The 6,000-nt window shown below is 35.4% G+C and overlaps 1 protein-coding gene across 2 annotated transcripts in view; it reads left to right on the plus strand.

The window, feature by feature from the left end:
- LOC136831453 (facilitated trehalose transporter Tret1-like) overlaps positions 1-6,000 on the plus strand; it is a 280,303-nt gene that overhangs the window by 11,392 nt on the left and 262,911 nt on the right. For both annotated transcript variants that reach the window (XM_067091927.1, XM_067091928.1), the window contains one exon: positions 1,661-1,885. The gene's annotated coding sequence lies outside the window, so the exon portion shown is untranslated. The remainder of the gene's footprint in view (positions 1-1,660; positions 1,886-6,000) is intronic.

The following is a 6,000-nucleotide window of genomic DNA, read 5'->3' on the forward strand; positions in this document are numbered from 1 at the left end:
ATCCAGTTTGAATGAGGTCCTTTTAGTAATTCTGCCAATTCACAGAACAATTGTGTATGTGATAAAGTTAATTATATATATATATATATATATATATATATATATATATATATATATATATATATATATATATATATATATATATATATATATATATATATATATATATATATATATATATATCTATATACATATTATATATTCTTTTTTTTTTTTTCTAATTTAAAGTTTAGTTATTACCATTACCGAAATGCGTGTAATTTATTAAATCTTGCTTTATCAACTATATACTAACTAAAATATGGAGGAAAATAGTAAATTACGCCCCTAGATCGTTTGTTTTGCATGGGATTTCAAGGAATGTCTATGCGTCATGTATTGTGGTTTCTTTTATGACGATGATTTTATTGGAAAAATTAGTAATGACCGTTTCTGTCACTTTTCTGTAATATCCGATTGATGTTTAGACCTCACAAATTACTTAATTATATTCTGCTTCTTGGAGCCAGATACGCTGCCTGACCAATCCTTGTAGGAAAGAATACTTTCTCCGTCATCCTTGTCCTTTGAAAGGAGATATGCCGTTTGAACAGTTGAACAGATCCTGTTCGTAAATAAAGTGTTCTTAAGTAGAGAAAAGTTCATAGTTCGTGTGTTTGGTTGCTTTCAGTTTGCGCGCAGTGGTTCGTTTTTTGTTGTAAGCAAAAGTCTATGACCGCATATGTTAGGAGTTTATAAAGGATTTTATGTACTTGGCACATGGATGAACTAGCAAAACAAAAATTTTTGTATTTTTTTCGTTTTAGAGTTATATCGTTTGGCCATCTTCCTTTTGGGATTTAGTACATGACTATCTTAATGTCAGTTAAACTTAATAAATTATGTTCCATTTTTCAAGTATCAAGATTCTGCTGATTATCCTAATATCAGCCATCCCGGAACTTAATTAGAGATGCTGACTTTTCGAACTGCATTGGTAACTACAATTTTCCATTCAAAATGAAGCGGCGATGAGCTTTCCTCTATTTGCATACTCGGAACAAACACTCTGCAAGCTAATCATCCCCCTTTAGGGCGTACGGTAGAATTTGTCTATCGTACTTCAGGAGAGGGGGGGGGTCCTTGCACAAAAAATCAATAATAATAAATAAATGTAGATGTAAATAATGTCTATCAGGTGGAGCCTTTTTAACTATTGTTGACTGATAGTAAATGTGACTTTCAACATGATTATATCTGAGGATTTAAGACCCACGAGATGTAACCTCTGAATAAAGCCTACCAAAAGGGCATTAGCGGTCGTGTAGTTCAATTTTTTGGAAGCTAAATACCCATGCAGTCAGTATCCAGCTACAATTAGTAAAATACATCGAAAAGTTACTGACTTTCGTCGTACGTCATATTCTGAGAGATATTTATTATAAGATTTAACATTTTAATTAAATTTATTTATAAATAAAAGCTGCATGTCTTAAACGTTAGGAACAGAAAGATTAGTTGTTCAACTTTCTCACAATGTTTATCGCGGCCATAGTTTCAGCCGATTTGTTTGCCACGGATAATAACTTGACCTAGTAATATCTTAAATTTTCAGAATACCGTGTATTGAAAGTTACCCAATCAGTGTTGGTAATGACTAACAATATTGCCAATCTTGCAGGTTTTGCTAGTCCTCCGAGTCATGGCAGTTTCGAACAAGTTTCTACTGAACGAAGATATACCAGAGTTACTTTGAACTGTATGCAAGTAACTAAATAGGGTGCTTGCATTGGGAGCACTTGTAATGCAACAGTACCAGTTAAATGACCCTCGGCTACACTTCAGCATTTCAGCCTTGATCGCGGTACACCTTTATACTTTAATTAAAAGGAAATACTGTCTTCCGGTAAGTTCTTTACTTCACAGTGACTAAAGTACTTTGTTTGGGGTTTGCAAGCTTTCTAAAGACCTTGTAATTACAGTTAGTGTTTTTATAAATGTAAATATGTAATTAATGAAAATAATATAACGAGCTACAGCTATGCTGTTACACACAATTCAGCTTACTTATGACCCAAGTAAACTGAATTGTGTGTAACAGCATAGCTGTAATATATCAACGAGCTACAGCTATGCTGTTACACACAATTCAGTTTACTTATGACCCAAGTAAACTGAATTGTGTGTAACAGCATAGCTGTAGCTCGTTGATATATTATTTTCATGTTTTTACTGAAGAACTGAAACGAAAGATAACTTCAGTCTCATAATATATTAGTTTAGGCTGGTGACTATGATTAGAACGATAATGGACTTAAGTAAATTCAGTTTTTTCTGGGAAAGAAATAAAAGTAAATTAAGTTGTTTCTGGGAAAGAAATAATTAGGAATTAAATTAAGATAGTTTAAATTAATTTACTCAGACTCATTAGAGTAGATACTTGGGAGAATTCAAAATATGAGCCGTATCGATTTTTCATACAGTATTTCGAAAACCTTGACCAAACTAACGCTTAGAAGATCATTTTTGTTGTTGTTAGTGGTTTTAAAAGATAAGAAATAATAATATGACTTATTAAGGCTCAAAACGACACTGACTGGGACAGTTTATTTCTCTTTTGAGGGAATATTACAAATAAGAAACTGCCATTCGAGAATTTAAAATTTTCATCTGTTATTTGGTGAAAAAGGACTGTATTTGATTTGTATTGGAATCAATAGACCAGTGAATACTTAATGAGTGCCAAGTTCATCAGAGGCCCCGCAGGTCAAGGGAGCCGTTTCCGACCGTTCCTGCCCCTTCCATACCGAACCCAAAACCTTTCACTGATGCTCTCTTGTGCTGTGAAAGAGAGAAACAAGAGGCATGATGACGTGCGCGCATGTGTGTGTGTGTGTGTTTGTTGGGATAAAACAAAAAGTTATGTCCTCTTTGATAAAAACAAAAGCTATAACCTCCTTGGATGCTGCTGCCTTTGATTAGCGTTGTCTCATCGTCTTCAGGTTTATGATCCTTTTCCCCACAAGACTTGCAACAAAGACCTTTGGAGACAATAGTCTTATTTGGTCTTTGTCTGCAGATCTTTCCCTCTTTCTTAAGAGCAGCAGTTAATACTTCATTTTGTATTTTTCTCCTGGCCTCTTCGTAAAATTATAAAATAAAGTCACAGACACCTGAGATGAAGTAAGTTAGTTTTCGAAAATGAAAATGCCCACAAATTTTCCTTTAGCATCCAATAAAAAACTTAGGCAAAGCTCTTACGCTAATTGATAAGACCATTCAGAAATTATCGTGTCCATTAAAGAATATGAAAACTACTTGAACTGTTGTAGCAACAACATAACTACTAAATAGTACATAACATCAAAGAACAAGTAATACGATTTAATTACATCAAGAAAGCGAAAAGGATCCGAAGCAAAATTTTCCTTCCCTGAATTAGAAATTAACGTTGAAAGCAACGGGAGAGAAAGGAACATCCTTGCTTACATATCCTCGAACAAACTCGCAGCCAGAGACAGACACACTTTACCAGGAAAGTTGGTCCTTAAATTCTGGGGAGATTGGCTGTTGTCTCCGGGAGAGGATCTCGGGGCTTTTCCCTCGGGTGTTCAGTGCCAGCAGGAAACGCCTCCACCTTCTTTATTGGTCCTTGTAAATCTCCCTTGTCTTTCCTTATTTTCTCTCTCCCTACATTGAATTTATTCCTCATTAAGCCATTTCTTTCAATGGGGGGGGGCGAGTTTGAAGGAAAAAAGGACTGTAGTACTGCATCACACGTCTCACGCTTTCTAGGTCTGTGGATCGCTCCTGGCTTACTGCCAAACCAGTCCACCCAGTAATAAATTGATACTAGGATCTGCTGGAGTCAGTAAAGAAGGCTGTGGGGATAGCAACCTCATCCCTAAAGATTTGATGTGAAACCAGATGGCCGTGTCATCTTTGTACCACCCTGCCAAACGAAAAAGAAAATATATATATATATATATATATATATATATATATATATATATATATATATATATATATATATATATGTATATCTACATACATACATATATATATATATATGTATATATATATATATATATATATATATATATATATATATATATATATATATATATATATATATATATATATATATATATATATATATATATATATATATATATATATATATATATATATACTAGCTGACCAACCAGCACTGCCCGGAAAAACTGAATAACAACCTGCAGGTAGGCCCGTTAAAACTGAATAACAGTGTATGGGTAGTGGAGGGAGAGGGGGGGGGGGAAAGAGGGAAGAAGGAGGAGAGAAAGGGTAAAGAAGTGAGAAGACAGAGGTGGAAGGGGGAGGGGGAAGGGAAAGGTTGGGGAAACGGAAGGGGGAGGTTGAGGGGAGGGGAGAAAAAGTAAGTATACCTTAGTTTAACCAGACCACTGAGCTGATTAACAGCTCTCCCAGGGCTGGCCCGAAGGATTAGATTTATTTTACGTGGCTAAGAACCAATTGGTTACCTAGCAACGGGACCTACAGCTTATTGTGGAATTTCGAACACATTATAGCGAGAAATGAATTTCTATCACCTGTAATAAATTCCTCTTATTCTTCATTGGCCGCTCGGAGATTCGAACTCGCGGCCAAGAGAGTGCTAACTGAGAACGGAACCCAATCGCCCAACTAAGAACTAGAGAAGGATGGGGGGGTGAATGGGTAGGGAGGGATGGGGAGGGCAAGGGAGAAGGAAGGGATAGGGGAGGGAAGGTGAGGGAAAATGAAGGGAAGAGGGGATGGGGAGGGGAGTTGAATTTTCTAATTGGGCCCAGCAATTCCTAGTACTGGCCCTGATAGAAATTGTCGATATACGTGATTTTTTAGTGGATTACGTACTTAGATATGATGATGGTGGTACATCAGGGTATTTAAGAATTTGTATTTTATTGACAAGGTATAATTAAGATACGTTTGGCTTATGATGAATACTGAAAAAAATGTGGTGATTCCGTCACGAGTAATTTTTTAATGGGGGTTAGTTTTGTCACAGCAGCATTTAGTCTGCTAATACGCTTGCACGGATGGTAATGAACTAGTTCTGATCTCCAAAGTTAAGCCCTACAATTTTTTTTTTGTGGATTAAGTACTAAGACATGATGGTGGTAATACCACAAGGTACTTAAGAATTTGTATTTTATTGGCAGGGTATGATTGAGATACGTTTGGCTTTAGATGAACACTGAAAAAATGTGGTAATTTCGACGTGAGTAGTTTTTTTAATGAGGGGGGTTAAGCCTGTGACAAAAACATCTCCGTGGCGAGGATTGTAAGGCCTGACTGGTGTGGTGGTAGAAGTTATATTTTGAATTGCATTGCTTTATGGCTGAATGAAAGAAATTCTAATGCAGTCAAACACATCTGTTTAATTTTTTGGATGTACTAAACTGATGATAGGTTTGCAGTGGGAGGAGTTTAATTAAATCATACGTCTGACAGCGCCTGTAATAATAGGCGTAGCGTCAGTGGAAAATGAGAATTAACCCAGAAAGTTGAAGGAAAAGGTGACGTAAAAACGAAAATTTCATTTGTTTTGTCTGTATTTGTATGTCTGTCACAGGATAGGGTTTGATTTCGAGTTACAAACTTTTATGGGGTGACATAGAAGCTGTGTGCAAAATTTTGTCTGGGTCTGTCAAGCGGTTCGGATTTCTGTAGTGGACAAACAAATATACAAACATTCACTTTTATATGTATATATATATATATATATATATATATATATATATATATATATATATATATATATATATATATATATATATATATATATATATATATATATATATATATATGTATGTATGTATAAATTTCTGACTCACTCTGACTCATTGAGATAGAACCAGGTCACTCAAATGTAAGGCCAGTGCGAACCAGTTGACCACACAATTCATTAAGAATTTGGAAGCTGAGGTACTTCTGTGCATGAGGTTTGTCCTTCACAAGCTTAGGCGTTAGCTTGCC

The sequence above is a fragment of the Macrobrachium rosenbergii genome, chromosome 48 (assembly GCF_040412425.1).
Source record: "Macrobrachium rosenbergii isolate ZJJX-2024 chromosome 48, ASM4041242v1, whole genome shotgun sequence".
NCBI classification, from domain to species: domain Eukaryota; kingdom Metazoa; phylum Arthropoda; class Malacostraca; order Decapoda; family Palaemonidae; genus Macrobrachium; species Macrobrachium rosenbergii.